At 36.0% G+C, this 16,889-nt stretch overlaps 1 pseudogene; it reads right to left on the bottom strand.

Annotated features, from left to right (window-relative positions):
* Positions 1–3,805: 3,805 nt before the first annotated feature.
* LOC108994861 lies at positions 3,806–15,426 on the bottom strand (annotated as a pseudogene).
* Between the last annotated feature and the right edge of the window lie 1,463 nt (positions 15,427–16,889).

Genomic DNA, 16,889 nt, shown 5'->3' with positions numbered 1-16,889 from the left:
ATGCCTACCACCACTCAATCTCAGGCAACTAGAGATCAGAAAGAGACGCCACGGAACATGGAATGAAGGCTTGCAGAAATGAAAGAAGTAGTGAGAAGGCTCACCACTGAGGTTGAGTCGTTACGAAGGGAGAATGAGGTTCTCAAGGCGAAGAACGGGCCATCAGGAGAAGACACGGCGCCCAGTCAGGCTAACAGGGTGGAGATGAAGGCTCACAACGTGGGCGTGAGTAAAAACTCTCAGGAGAACGAGGAGACAAAGAAGATGCACCACGACCTGCGCAGCCTGATGAATAAATACAAGGAAATGACCAAGAAGATAGGAACCTCGTCTTTAGTTGATCAGTTGCTGACCAGCACCAACTTACCATACACCTCAGATTTCATGGTGGTACCGCTACCACTGAAATTCAAGGTCTCGTCGATAGACATGTACAACGGTTTTGAGGACCTGGTGGAGTACTTGGAGACTTTTAAAGCCCACATGACTCTTCATGGGTTCCTATGAGAGATTGCATGTAGGGCTTTTCCTTTGACGTTAAAGGGAGCAGCCGAGGTTGGTTCGGGGCACTTCAACCAGGCTCCATTGAGAATTTTGAGGAATTGGGTAGGCAGATCATCACCCAGTTTATGGCTAGTCGACGGTGGAGGCGGCCAACATTGTACTTATTGACGGTAAAGCAGAGGGAGGACGAGAGTTTGTAGGCATATTTGGCACGATTTAATAGGGAAAAAATGACTGTTGACGACCAAGACAAAAAAATCATGTTGGCGGCGCTACTCGGGGGAATTTGGCCAAGGAGTCCTTTCATGACTGAATTGGTGAGGAAAACTCCATCCACTTTGCAAGAGTTTATGCATCGAGCAAATGACTTTCTAAATGCCGAGGATACGTTGATCGCCCTCACCGCTAGGTCAGGGTGAAAGGATGAGAGTACGTCGAAGGAAGGCCCGAGAAAATTGTCTAAGGCCAAAAAAGAATCAGTACGAGGGAAAACGAGAAACATACGTGAGGTGATACAATAGTAACCATGTACACTACTCTAGTGTGCAAGACCATGACAAGGCAAAGGGAACTAGGCGTGACGAAGACTGCGGGCGGCAGACTCAAAGGTACTGTACATACCACATGGTGAATGGTTATCAAACTGAAGATTGTCACACGCTCAAACAGAAAATTGAAGAGATGGAGATGAAGGGTAATGGAGAATTGGAACACATTGTCGCTGAAAATGCCTCTCCACCACAGTGTTTAGACGATAGGATGTAGGAGCGTAAACCTAAACGAAGCCAGAGCCCAAGGAGGAGAGAATCACCTATGAGGGCTAGGAGATCACAGGAACCAATAAATCACCGACCCAAGTAAGATACAAATCAGCAAAATCCACTCTTGGCGTAGATTCGTACCATAGCTGGAGGTTATGCAGGAGGTAGCCCAACCTCGTCGGGAAGAAAGGCCTATGCAAAATGGGCAAGGTATGAAGAAATATACAGTGTGTAGAGGCCTGTCAAGCAGGCGTGGGTGCAAACCTCGCCCCCAATTTCTTTTGGTGATGAAGATTCTCGAGGGGCAGTATACTCACAAGATGATGCACTGGTGGTAATAATGCTGGTAGCAAATTACATGACATAAAGGATATTGATAGATAATGGAAGTTCAGCAGACATCCTATTCTGAGATGCTTTCATGAAGATGAGGTAGAGTATGAGTCAGCTTCACCTAGCACCAACTACATTGAAGGGGTTCACGGGAAATACAGTTTAACCCATAGGGTCTATTACACTACTTGTGTCAGTAGGATCTGACCCTCACCTCACCACCACCCTGACTGAGTTCTTAGTAGTAAGAATGCAATTGGCATATAATGTTATTATAGGTCGGCCAATATTGAACACCTTGAGAGCAATCACATCCACCTACCATCTGAAAATGAAGTTTCCCAAGAAAGCGGGAACTGGCGAAGTACGTGACAAACATGTGCTTACTTGAGAATGTTATGTGTAGGAACTAAGGAAAGGAGAGCAGGATGTAAAAATAGTAGAGCCGCAGGAATACGACGATGGTACCCTCCCGCTGCCTCCACCTGAAGTCTTCATGACGGAGGCAGAAACAAGGGATGAGGAAATGCTGAGACAAGGAGAAGTCAATGAGTCATTGGAGCTCGTTCCCTTTGATCCAACCCAGTTGGATAACTATGTGAGGATCAGAACTACAATGGTGAAGGAGGAAAGGACCTGACTAATCCAACTCCTCTTGGAGCACAAAGACATCTTTGCATGAAATCATTAGGATATGCCAGGAATAAGCAAAGATGTGATAGAGCACCGACTGAACGTCAACTCGAAAACAAGGTCTGTTAAGCAAAAGAAAAGGAATTTCAGCACTGAGAAGTACACAGCAATAGCAAAAGAAGTGGATTGATTGTTGGTAGCAGGATTTATCAGGGAAACTTAGTACCCTGACTGGTTGTCAAATATTGTGTTAGTGAAGAAGTCCAATGAAAAGTGGCGAATGTGCATAGACTTCATGAACCTCAACAAAGCCTGCCCAAAAGATAGTTTTCCCCTTCCTCAGATAGATCTAATAGTCAATGCCACGGCGGGTCACAAGGTGTTGTGTTTCATGGATGCCTACTCTAGGTATAATCAAATCAAAATGAGCCATATTGACCAGAATAAGACGACTTTCATAACCGATCGAGGCTTGTACTGTTACACGGTTATATCCTTCGGACTAAAGAATGCAGGAGCAACCTACCAAAGGCTGGTCAACAAAATGTTCAAGAATCAGGTAGACTGAAATATGGAAGTGTATGTGGACAACCTTTTGGTGAAGAGCATGGAGTTTGGGCAACACATGGAAGACCTAAAGGAAGCTTTCGGTGTGTTGCGGCAATACAGGATGAAGATTAACCCAACCAAGTGCGCGTTTGAGGTACAGTTAGGCAAGTTTTTGGGCTTCATGGTGATGGTGTGCCACGAGAAGAAGCTTAGGTGGTGGAAGCATCTAGGATCAATGTACTTTCAATGGTAGATGAGGAAAAAAAACTTAATTTGTGATTGGTCCAACAGCCTACATTCTCTAAGAAAGTAAACAAAACCTTAACAACGTGATAAAAGTTGCATTTTCCAGCCTACATGCTCTGAGTGAACATCGGGTAATGGTGTTGGACTGGTGTTACATATATAAGAAGAATGATGAATTAGTAGATCACTTGTTTTTACATTCAGGACCACGTGAGATGATTTTTTTTGTGAGAATTAGATTATCATGGGTTGAGGCTCTTAGACTGGTGGATTATCTAGCAATCTGGAGAGGACTCCAAAGTAATCCTCAAGTGGCAGCAATATGGAGAATGTCCCCTATATGTATGTATTGGTGCATTTGGTGGCAGATAAATGATAGAAGCTTAAAAAATCACGAGAGGACAATGAATGAGCTTAAAGTTCGATTTAAAAAAAAAAAACTTTGTTCTTATAGGCGGGGGTCATTGATTTTAATGACTAAATGTTCATGATTTTCTACTTTCGGTTGTAAACCTTAGTTAGGTACTTCTTAAGTAGACTTCCTATGTATTTGAGCTATGCCTTTTTCTCCTATGAATAAAACTTATTGATAACCTATAAAAAAAAAGTAATAAGCAAAATCAATAGTAGAGAGTAATAAAAGACTGATAAAATTTCGGCCTTTTTTAAAAAACTTTATTTCAGTTCCATTGTCGTAATCTAAACATCATTTGTGTAACTTATTCACCTCTTGAGGGGTGTCACAATTGATTCTCATTGAGAAAGAAAATCTACATTTCTTACAGGTGGCTTCGTTTGCTCAATATAGCAGGCTTAAAGCTAGCAATACCAGTGATTTCCCTACTTGTGACCAGGCTGTTGATGTCATGGGTGCCTTCATATGTGTATATAGGCTCCAGATCGCAGAATGCCTGCAATGAAGCCCCAGTACTCTTTAGAAAAAAAAATGAAGATTATCTAATAGACAGGGGTCGAATACCTTTGCGACTAAAAAATCGATCAAAATTCCATTGCCCCAAGTAACTCCCGCCCAATTGCAGCGGTTTCTCTTGCCTTCAAGGTGATCCATGACTGAAGAATTACAGAAATTTTCAGCTCAAGGAATAGAAAATGCATCACAAATAAAAAGATTATCCATTGTACCTTTCCCAAACTAGCTTGACCTAGAGTCATTTTTCCATTCTCATACAATTTGCAGAAGCGCCAACCGACTAGAATCATTGCTTGAACATTACCCAGCATATGAACAAGTTTCCGTTGATTGATTTGGAAAGCTGCGAGTGGTGCTCTAAACTGTTTCCTCTCCTTCAGATACCTTTAGATCGGTTGGAATTCAGAGCAGGTCATACCCAAAGATTAAAATAAAATATTACAGCAAAGAAGAGAAGCATTTACTCCGATACCTGTGACACATATCATAGTTGCGCATTGATATGCCAATAGGTTGCCAGGCAACCATAATGCGTGAAACATCAAGTATCTGTTTTGAGTAAGCAGTTACAGATAAGCAGCATGAAAAATAAGGAACATACACGAATACTCAAAAGCATGAAACTATGGAAATTGGAAAAACAACAATGTACACACTTCACATTCATGCACAAAAGTACTTCAGATTTCTCTAAAATAATATTTGAAGGAATATTCGTTTATGGACACAGCAAACAAATTTGAATTGCCCTATCTTGCTGGGACTGTGTAGCTAAGTGCATGTATGGTGAAGTAAACTGCTACTGATTGGTTTGGTTGAAGTTGATGCATTCCAGAAGGTAGAGGAAATAACATGTCAGTACTGAAATGAGGGCAAAAGAACACCCAAGGTGCTTGTTTTGCATATTCTTTTCTAGCCCTCCGTTTTGATGCACCAAGTAAAGAACCTTAGTTGCAGACTTTGAAATTGTAACACTTGGAAGCCAGGACTATGGTTGAAAACATCAACCTATTTCAGAGCTGACTAAACTAAATTTGAAGTTTTGGATGTATGTTTAACTTTTTAATTGGTTGTTCTACACGTGTGCTAAGGTATGTATTTTCATGGTTAAGAAAAACTAAAGCAGTCATTTGCGTTCATATAAACATATTACCATATTTCTATTTTCAATCCTGACTAAGAAATCACATCATATAGCAACAAGCTTTGTATCAATTCAAAAAATATGACCAGAGTATGACATGAGTAAACCCCACAACATTCCCCCCCCCAAAAAAAAAAAAAATTAACCATACTTCAAATAGAAAAAATGGGAGACCAGTTGGATTACAATGAAAATGTGTTGTTTGCATTGGACTTCATTGGGATGTATAATCTCAACCAAAGACACTATTCTGAGCATTTATGGATGATAATCAACCAGAAACCCATACCAAGAAGATAACACAAACTATGAGGGACAAGATCAACATAACTCCTCACAATTGTACCTTATTTGCATCCTGAAAAGAATCAATGCCAGGTAACCTATCCTCATCAGGGACAAAAACATTCTTTAATATAATATCTCTATTTTGAACAATTCTCAGGCCAATTTTGTTTTCTATTTTTGTAGCTGTTAATCCGGGGGCATCCTTCTTTACTATAATTTTGAAACAGAAAACATAAATATTACACAAGCACAAAAAAAGGATCCCAATTTGGAAAACCCAACAATTACGTGCTTCCTTACAAAAGCCAGTACAAAATCCACTTCATTTCGCAAATAACAGGCAGCTAAGGAGCCTAAATTTTCCTATTTTACATTTTGTATATCGAGGCCAATGGCCAGAGAGGTCTGAAGGGTTGCATTCTATAAGGAGAATTATTTTAGTAGTACTTTATAAGATGTGTACGTAGACAAAACAAAGGGCTCAATATAGGTGAAGAGTCCTGCACATGTGTGAAACTATGTTATAGTTTCCATACTTTTATAGGGTGCCAAGTTGGGTTCAAGGGTTGGGTACACATCGGATCAGGCCATGGGTTCAACTCTAATATGACTTATTTAATTGAGTAGATCAAACCTCTGAACCTTGACATGACCCATTCAAATCAATTGATAACACGATATGACCTGCATAACTTGTTCAATAAATAGATCGTGTTTAGTTTATTCGAATATAACTCGTTTCAAACTGTTTTGACTTGTTTGATAAAAATGGCTTGAATTGACCCAAATACTTGAACTGGCATGGCTAATGCAATTAAACATGACAGAAGCATATCAATTATACATATCACAGCTAGATACACAACAAAATCAATTTGATAATTGGTATCAGTAACCGTAACCCAACTTCTTAGAAAATTTCAACCAAAATATGATTATAGCCAATAAAATTCATCAAAATAAACAAGCACATAACAAAAAAAAAATTGCATTACATTCCAAAAACAAACATGATAAAGCATCCACATTGAGCATCAACAAAAGTTACTAACATAATTTTTGAGTTTACATTTTTTATAGTATAAATGTAACTAAATTAAACAGCTTAAGCGGCTTGACACAAAATTGGGTTGTTTATTCATCGTGTCTAATCAGGTTGGCTTGGTTTTAGACTAAACCCTAACCCTCAAATCCAATGTTGTGTTTGTGTTAGATTCGTGGGTCATGTCTAAAATTGTCCACTCCGATACAATCATGTTTACATGTCACATCAGTTTTTTATGACTGTTAACTTAATGCAGATCTATCTCTCAAGTGACAAATCAAAGAAGAATGGATTTTGTAATGTCCAATATTGATGAAAATAAGTAAAAGAAATAACATAAAAATCATTGGGAATGGACATGGGGTAGTTTGTAACATGCATATATGGAGTTCGACATGACAACCATTCAAAACCTCAATATCGTGTCAAGGTGTGTTTGCATTTTTGCCAACATACTATAAGGAATGTTCACTCAAGTTAATATCTGAGGATGATTGTGTATAAGGCAAAACCATAGACAATAAAGTGATAGGGAGTAGCACTGTAAAACACATGATAGATCTCATTGGAAAAAGGGATTTCCTGCAAACCTTTCTAGTAAATTGGTGTAATTTTTTCTTTTGATTTAAATGATTGGGTGAAGTGTTCTGTATATCATACAGCATATAACATACCCATTTATCTACTTTGTTGTGGCATTCCTTGCAAAAATAACGAATAAATCTGCAAAGGTACTGTTTCCAATCCAGCACTTTTGGCCCTCAAGTTTCCAACCTCCTTGCACCTAGTCATACCAATCCAAATGATATTAAACAAACGTTAAGAATATTGTGTTCCATTATGTATGTGAGTGTACATGCATAAATGTAAATTGGTGTTATGCATATTATAAATCAATAGAATGAAGTTGACAGCACGAACCTTGGTTGATGTCGTCTTCATAGCACTTAGATCACTTCCATATCCAGGCTCAGTCAAAGCCTTAAGGTGTGGAAACAACATATTGAAGTAACTTAAAGTTTCACAGAGACGCATATCAAACATGCAGAAATCCTACACTATACTTGAATTCCAAAGTAGGATACTTACCCAACACGCTACAATGTTTAACTGTGCCAAAGATGGTAGATATTTTTGCTTCTGTGCCTCTGATCCACACAATGCTATACTAGGCAATCCAGACAAATAACACAATGATGTGATTTACTAACTGCATGTTGGTTTGTTTATTGGAAAAAGAAAATTAGCTATTTGATTTTATCAGGTAAAGACAAAACAAAGCTAGTCTAAAGATCTTACCAATTGCCAGAGATGATAACTGCGCTATTATGAATGTGGAACAACTTGCATCAATTCTAGCAATCTCTGTTGAAACAACAGTGCATGCAGTAATGGAGAGACCAGGACACCCATAGCCCTGAGAATCAGAACTAGCTAAGCATCCTATCCACCACAACTTACACCACTCAGGGGAGAGAGAGGAAGAGAAAATGCCAGGGTTGGGGGTAGAAAAAGATGCACAAGCTATCTTGATTGTGCCACCTGCGATATTCAGGGCACCAAGTTTTGGAATAACATGAAATGGAAACTTGGCCTTCTCCCAATACTGAGGATAAAGAAAAAAATGTACAACTTTACTTTTTAATTAGAACATTACAATAATGAAAATAATAATAAAAAATACGAAAGATTGCCTTAGTTCAGACTGAAATTGCTTTGTACATCTTATGAGCAATAGTGAGAATAATAAGAGTAAAATGAGAAAGATACCTCCGTCATTTTTAGACTTTTTAATTAGAATATTACAATAGTGAAAACACTAATAAAAAATAGGAAAGATTGCCTCAGGACCGAAATTGCTTTGTATATCTTATGAGCAATACTAAGAATAATAAGAGTAAAATGAGAAGACACCTCTATCATTATTGGAGCTATTTCTTGTTCCATGCATTGTCTTACTTTCATCCTGATGGCCTTCTCCTTAGGAGTCAATAGATCATCAAGTTGAAAATAGTCTGAAGCTGTGATAATTAAAGGCCGATATGCAACGATAAGACATAAATGGCCTCAAATAATCTAGATAATAATGGAAAATTCCAAGGCAATGCACAATAAAATGGAATGGCACTGAGTGAAAAAATATACTGCCATGTGTGGGAAATAAAGATTATATGCTCTAAATCCTATAATTTGGTGTCCCTTGCTGCTTAAGAATAAGAATACACATACTTATATAAAAAAAAAAGGAATAAGAATACACATACTTGAGAAATAATTATCAGAACAATCTTTTAAGTTTTATTTGAAAAAATGGAAATAATAAATAGCAAAAATAATCATCTTCAATAGTAAGCATGATACATATCATACGTGCAGCATGATACATTAGCAAAAGGCATCTAGTCCAAAGAACCTCGTGAGACTATTTATAAAATCTCAAAAGGAGCTGCTAGATAAATGTAGATTCAAGCTTCCCCTAATTTTGATGCTAAGAAATGCCAAGAACTGATAGTAAGTAGCAACCTTTATACAAAAATTAGGGAATATTACATCTTACTCCCTAAACTATCATTCATTTTGCAATGGGACTACCAAAGCTACTAAATTTTTCATTTGCAATGAGTCAGGATTCCAACTCAAGACTTCTGCTCTATACTATGTGAAATCACCATTTGTTCCAAAAGCACAAGTGGATGGGAAGAGGTAAATTTAATTATTTACATTTATATGAACAATGAAGTTTTATGTATATGTTTGTGAATGATCAAATTCATTTAATTCATCAAGTTATGTTCAATTCGGAACACCAGATGTGTAACACTGCTGGCTGGGGGGGGGGGGAGAGAGAGAGAGAGGGCATTCTTACCACATGGAGGAAAGACGGACGCTGGAGTTGCTTGTGGGAATACGATGGAAACATCCAGTGGTGGTAAATTAAAATAAGAACTTTTAACATTTTGGTCAAGATCATCTGCAAGACATTACAATTAAATATTCATTGGAATGAACACGAAAACAACTATTAGCAATAACTGCCTCACGGAAAAAACTGCTAACAAGCTAATATTAATTAGCAGCAGCAGTACAAAGACCAATTCAAAGCACCAAGGGAATGATTGAACAGTAAAAGCCACTCAAGAGGCAGTTAAGAGTCCTGTATAAGTGCGAAGTCCAATATTGAATTCAGTTTTTATGTGATTAATCGCGAGGCAATTAAAGATCCTTCCAAACCTAAGGACTCTTCAACACACCATTTCCGATATCCATCGGAAGTGTTGTATCTAGTCAGAACACAAAGAAGGAACGAACCTTGCTTTGTGGACGAGAAAATTGTCATGGCAACGGAGTTAGGATATGGCGGACAGTGGGCACGCAAGTTTAGGCTGATAGGTTGCTTGAATTAGGAAAGGGAAAAAACCGCTCGGACGACGGAAGCTACAGTTAAACGGCTCGAGTTTCTTTCCTTCTCTAGCTAATTATACTCAAATTTCTTTTATAAGTCCACTTTTCTTCTTGGAATGTTGGGACAATGGGATATAAAATGTTGAAAAGTTTTTTTTATAAATAGTTAAGGAATAAATGAGAGATGATAATTCATAAGTTTTTGTGTAAATGTGAGTCCCACCTTAAAATTATCGCCCTTCTAGTTCTAGGGTGTACTGATTGTTACAGGATTTGGTAAATTTTATGGGTGCAACGGTGTACCTAGTATTTTTTTTAAAAAAATTATATATAAATAATAAGAAAAATGTTAAGAAAGTCTCTCAAAATTACCGTTTGAATATTTTAATTTTTATTAAAAAATATTGAAAAGAAAATGAAAGAATATATTTTTGAGAATAATCGGATCACAGAATTGGATCCGGATTCTTCTCACCCACCCGGGTGTAATCCGGGTAGATAGTTGCCCGTACACACCCAAATTTCTAGGTTCCGAATTGAACCGAAAAAAAAATCGATCCGGATGCACACCCTTAATTCCAATGATAAACTCGTACAACATTTAAGAATACTTATTATTTAAATGAATGTTTATATGCATTAAAATAATATATTTTAATAAATAAATGAAAAATATTGAGATGAGAAGTTTTATATGTGTGGAAAGAAGTTGAGGAAATATTTTTATTACCGAGAAAACTATTCTAATTTTTATTATAAATTTATTTCTGCATTCAACCATGAGCTAACATGAACTACTTTTCTTACTTTTAACTTTTAAGTGAAGAGTCCAGGTATTTTATGAAAATAACAAAATTTTATTGGCTTGGAAAAGGATGTATGTACATTATAGATTATACAGATGAAAAGTTCTTCTCATCAGTCATTTTTTAGTACCACATACCTCACACCCTATGAAAAATATGTTCATACCTTATGTAAAAAAAACTATAGGTGTGGAGTGTGAAAAATGAATAGTGATTGATACATAGAATTCCTCTTATACAGATAGAAAAATTATACTCATCATCCCACACTGTAAAATTGTTGAAAACTGAAACTATGATATGGAAGAAAACTGTGTAATTCTCATTATGATATGAAAGTGTGATTTAATGGCTTATACAATCACTGTATTTATACACATAAAGACTATACATCATCTGCAACTTGGATCAATAATTTACATCTCATTCTCAACTAACTTAACTGTCAAGTACCCCTTTGTTTGGCTTTACGTGATTTTAATTCCAATCCCTCTATAAGGCTTTGTATATTCCAACACCTCCCATTGTTAGTCATTCTCATCTTGCGAATAAGATGATGAAAATTGAGAGATTCAAGAGATTTAGTTAATATATTAGCTAACTGATTATTTGAAGGAATATGAATTATTTTGATGAGGCCTTCTTATAGTTTCTCTCGAACAAGATGACAATCTAGCTGGATATGCTTGGTCCTTTCATGATGAACATGATTAGAAGCAATATCAGAAGTAGGCTTGCTATCAATGTACAATAATGCAGCTTGAGAATGAGTAACTCTTAAGTTAACTAGAAGGTAAACTATCCATTGAAGCTCATAAGTTGTAGATTCTAAAGCCCTAAACTCAGATTCAGCAGATGATCTACTAACAGTAGGTTGTTTCTTTGATTTCCAAGAGATAATAGAATCTCCTATAAAAACTGTAAAACCAGTCACACTTCTTCTAGTGTCTAGGCTGCCACCCCAATCACTATCAGAATATGCTTTTAGATGTAAGGAAGATGCTGTATATAAGAAAATTCCTTGACCTGGTGTAGCTTTAACATATCGAAGCACTCTTTCAATAGCTTAAAGATGTGTAGCGCTTGGTTTAGCCATAAACTGACTTAAAACTTGAACTGAATAAGCCAGATTAGGTCTATTATAGTGAAGTATAATAGTCAATTAACAAGTCTTCTGTATGATGCAGGATTAGATAGAGGAGAGGAGGAATCATTTGCAGTTAGCTTTAGAGTGGATTCCATAGGAAAGGCTACTGGTTTGCAACTAGAAAAGCTACTGTCTTGCAAAATATCCAGAGCATATTTCCTCTGACACAAAGTAATACCCTTATTTGATCAAGCCACTTCTATACCCAAGAAGCATTTTAATTCACCAAGATCCTTAATTGTAAAGGAATCATGTAAAAATTTATTTACAAGATTGATTTTATCAATGCTATCATATGCAAGAATAACGTCATAACATAAATAAGTAGAACTATAAAACCTACTGAGATTTGTTTTATGAACAAGGATGAATCTGATTTGCCTTGAATAAAACCAAATTGAAGCAAAGAGTAAGATAGTTTGAAAAACCATTGTCTTGAGGCCTGTTTCAGACCATGAAGACTCTTCTTAAGTTTGCATACTCAAGGGTCATTAGAGGATGAATATCCTGGTGGTAGCTGCATATACACTTCTTCATTGAGATCTCCATGCAAGAAAACATTATTTACATCTAATTGATGTAAATGCCAATGCTTTATGGCAGCAACAACAAGTAAAACTCGTACAATTGTCATCTTTGCAATAGGTGAATGAGTGTCAAAGAAATCAAGACATTCTTGTTAAGTGTATCCATTTGCTACTAGTCTAGTTTTATGCCTCTCAACTGTGTCATCAGCTTTAAATTTGACACGATAAACCCATTTACAACCTATTACAGTCTTATTTGGAGGTAAAATGGCAAGTCTCCAAGTTTTGTTTAATTCAAGAGCTTTTATTTCTTTTGCCATAGCAGCTTGCCATTGAGGGTGGGAGATGACTTGTTTGAAGGTTTTTGGTTCAAATGTAGAAGAAACAGTAGAAACAAAGGCTTTATATCGAGGAGATAATTGTGAGTTAGAGAGGAATTGAAATATGGAGTAAGACTTACCAAAAGAAGAAGGTGAATTGCAGCTGAGAGATGCTTGAGATGTTGAAGTTGTCTGAGTTGTATTTTCGCAGTAAAAGTCCTATAAATATGTAGGAGGTTGCCTGATTCTTTCAGACCTTCTAAGGTTTTGATTTTGATTTTGGGAATTTGAGGAAACAACATTTGAAGGAGATATATTAGATTCTATAGAGTTATAGATTTGAGGAAAATCAGGAAAGACAAATGATGTATGAACATCATTTAGTATTGAAGGAAATATGGATTCATGGAAAACCACATTCTTGGATACAAAGATTTTTAGAGTAAGAAGATCAAGAACTTTGTAACCTTTGATATTTGGTGGATATCCCAGAAAAAAACACTTCGAGACTCTTGGTTGGAATTTGTTTCGATGACTTGTGATTGTGCTAGCAAAATACAAACATCTAAAAACTTTAAGATAGTGATAATCTGGAGGTTTTTTAAACAAAAGGAAATATGGTGTTTGATTTTTTAGGACAGATGAAGGGGTTCTATTGATGAGATGTGTAGCAGTTAATACACAATTAGTCCCATAGGAAAGAGGTAATTTGGATTGAAAAAGTAGTGCTCTAGCTACATTTAATAAATGTTGATATTTTCTTTCAATCCTACCCTTTTGTTGAGGTGTTTCAACACAAGATAGTTGATGAATTATGTCATGTTCTTGATAAAAAATAGGCATATCAAACTCTTGACCATTATATGTTCTAAGAGTCTAAATAGTTGTGTTGAATTGATTATGAACATAAGGAACAAAATTGGTGAGGATTGTACGAGTATCTGTTTTAGCTTTCATGAGATAAAACCAACTAAAACGTGTGAATCATTTATAATTGTTAGAAAATAATTGTAGCCAGAATATGATGTAGTGGAAAAGGGGCCCTCAATGTCACAATGGACCAACTAAAAAGCTTTATTGGAATAACTGTTTGATACAAAAAAATGTAGTTTCTTTTGTTTAGCTAATGGACAAATTTCACAAGTATGACTATGAGAAACTTGTACAATAAGATCCAATGCACTAATGATTTGTAGTCTTGCAGGTGGGATATGTCCTAATCGAAGATGCCAAATATCAGAATTTATATTACAATTGTTGGCTAAAGAAACAAAAGGTAAATTGATTGATCCAGGTACTTCACTTTTTGCTTTAACAGGGAACTTTTGTAAGTGATATAGACCAGACTTTACTTCAGCAAGCCCAATCATCTTCCAGTTGCTGAGGTCCTACAAAATACATTTGGATTGAAAGAAAAACAAACCAATATATTTGTCTTTAGTTAGCTTTGAAGCAGAAATTAGATTAATATTGAAAGAATGAACATAAAGGGCATTATGCTAGGTTATGTCAGAAGAGAAATTGACACTTCCAGTAAAAACAATAGGAACAGATTGGCCATTTGGTAGATTAACTAGAAATGATTTAGTAGATAAATGAAATGAGTTGAAAAAATGAGGAGAACAGATCATATGATCTGTTACTCCAGTATCAAGAATCCATGGAGAATGATTCTTGGAAGATAAAACAATATTGCAAGAAGAAGTATTAATTGAGGTAGAAGCAGTGTTAGCTGTTGAATTAGGATTAATGTGTGAACCGGATAGACTATTTGCAAGTGTCATCAGATTTTGAATTTGTTCTTGAGAAAATATATTTGGGATACTTGAATTTGGCTCCAAAGAAAAAGCATTGTGTGCAATGAGCAACCGTGAATTTATACTGCTAGATATGTAGAAAAAGAATCTTTTGCCTCGTGGACCCTTCCATCCAGGTGGATATCCAATGAGTTGAAAGCACTTGTCTACAAGATGACCAGAGTAACCACAATGGGAGCAAATCACATCTATCTTGCCTTTTGGTTTTGTAAATTGAGCACCATTTGTTGAAGTTTGTTTATGTGGTTGTGCAGCAATCATGACATGTGAATCAAGGGGAATACCAACTGTATTTGTCAAATATCTTTGACTTTCTTCTTGTAGTAGCAAAGAAAAAAACTTTGCTCAAGGAAGGCAAATGAGATTGAAGAAGTAACTGACTTCACATCATTGAATAAGAATCATACAGGCCAATTAGAAATTTCATGACATAGTCATGTCGTTGCCTTTATGTAAGGTTCTTTAAGATATCACATGAACATCTATTTAGATTTCCACATCAACAACTTGGAATGGGTTGATAGTTGATGTACTCATCCCACAGGGTCTTGAAATCACTAAAATATTCAGTAACAGACTTTGATCCTAGAGAATAGAGCAGAGAAATAGAGCTAAAGAATTTCTCTAGGATAACGATTTGTGGACCATCACTTTGAAGATAACTGGTTTTGAGTTCTTCCCAAATATCAAATGCACTTGAGAAATAAAGCAGACTGCCATGGATTTCTTTTGCAATGGAGTTCATTAACCAAGATAGAATAAGATTATTTGCTCGCATCCAAGAAACTCGAAACCTAAAATCATTAGAACTGGAGATTGATCGACTCCATGCAACATAGTTTTCACCAATAAAGATCTCGAAAACCAGAAGAGCTCCAGGATTATCAGATGGATATAGATAGTAACTACTTGAAGAATCATCAGAAGGATTTGTCACAGAAGCAGAATTTGCCCTAGGATCAGAGGTTGCCATAGAAGCAAAAAATCAAGAAAGATTTGAGACTATACACGAAAGGAAGAGAATCAAGAAAGGAAGAGAGAGCAGCGGAATCTTGTATACACGATGATACCATGTAAAATTGTTGAAAATTGAAACTATGATATGGAAGAAAACTGTGTAATTCTTATTATGATCTAAAAGTGTGATTTAATGGCTTATACAATCATTGTATTTATACACATAAAGACTATACATCATCTACAACTTGGATTAGAAGTTTACATCTCAGTCGCAACTAACTTAACTGTCAAGTACCCCTCTGTTTGGTTTCACAAGATTTAATTGAAAGTGATATTCCAACATCACTACATACTATACATAATTTTTTATTTTTTTCTTTTACCAAATATGTAATGTATGGATAATGAGTAGAAAAACTCAATTATTTTAGGAAGAATAAAATTAATTTTTTAAAAAATAAAAATAAAAATATTATGTAGTGTGTAGGAATGATGAATAATAAAACTCCTTATGGTTACATAGTGAAACCCACACGCCACCATAGTCTGTGGTTTTTTGGTCTCTATTCTCTCACTGGTCACTAGGACAGACTTTTCCCATTTTTTTTTCCTTCATCTATCCCGTTCGACTTTTATTTTACTTTTTTATGGCGAATTTATTTTTTGTTTATAAGAGACTTTAAAGCTTATATCTACGCAATATAGCCACTTTTTTCTACTAAGTGCCCCTACCAAAGTGCTTCCGCCGCCACCCCCCACGCTGCCACGCACCTTTTCAAAGGTACACCAAGACCAATTCAAGTCATCTCTACAAGCGACCGTGATCCATTGCGTGTTTAGAAGCCTTTTATGTCTTGCATCTCCAGAAGTTAACAGTCTTTTCCTTTTGACAACGTGGGACGAGCATTCTACGGCAATCATTTCACCTCTGTAGAAATGATTTTATATAGCGCATATTCCAGCAGTCTATCATTACATCGCACTAAAACTCACCAAGTCATACCTCTGTAGCATTATGCCAAGGAATATGGGACCTACCCAATCTAGCTGGAGCTTTCATGTTTTATTGTATTTTGTTATGGAAAAATTATATTTAGCAACCATTACGCACTTATTTTTATTTATTTTTTTAATAAATATGTGATGTAGGACTGCAAAATAGAAGACCTCAAATATTATATCAAAAAATTTCTATTCAATAATTTTACACCACACACTTACTTTTATTTATTTTTTTCTCTCGTGTGTGGTATAGATTTGCTAAGTAGACTATGATTGTGTTTGGATAATGAGATTATTTCACTACTATTCATAAATCATTTAATATTAACTCACTACCCAAATATAGCCTAAGTCATTATTTCATATCTGTGCTTATGGTGTGGGTCATTTAAGGCCTTGTTTGTTTTCAAAAAATTTCTTAACTTATCTTATTTAATTATTACAACATTTTTAAATTCTAATATAAAATAAAAT

This window comes from Juglans regia, chromosome 3, assembly GCF_001411555.2.
Source record: "Juglans regia cultivar Chandler chromosome 3, Walnut 2.0, whole genome shotgun sequence".
Classification (NCBI taxonomy): Eukaryota; Viridiplantae; Streptophyta; class Magnoliopsida; order Fagales; family Juglandaceae; genus Juglans; species Juglans regia.
This window is presented reverse-complemented; position numbering and strand designations above follow the sequence as displayed.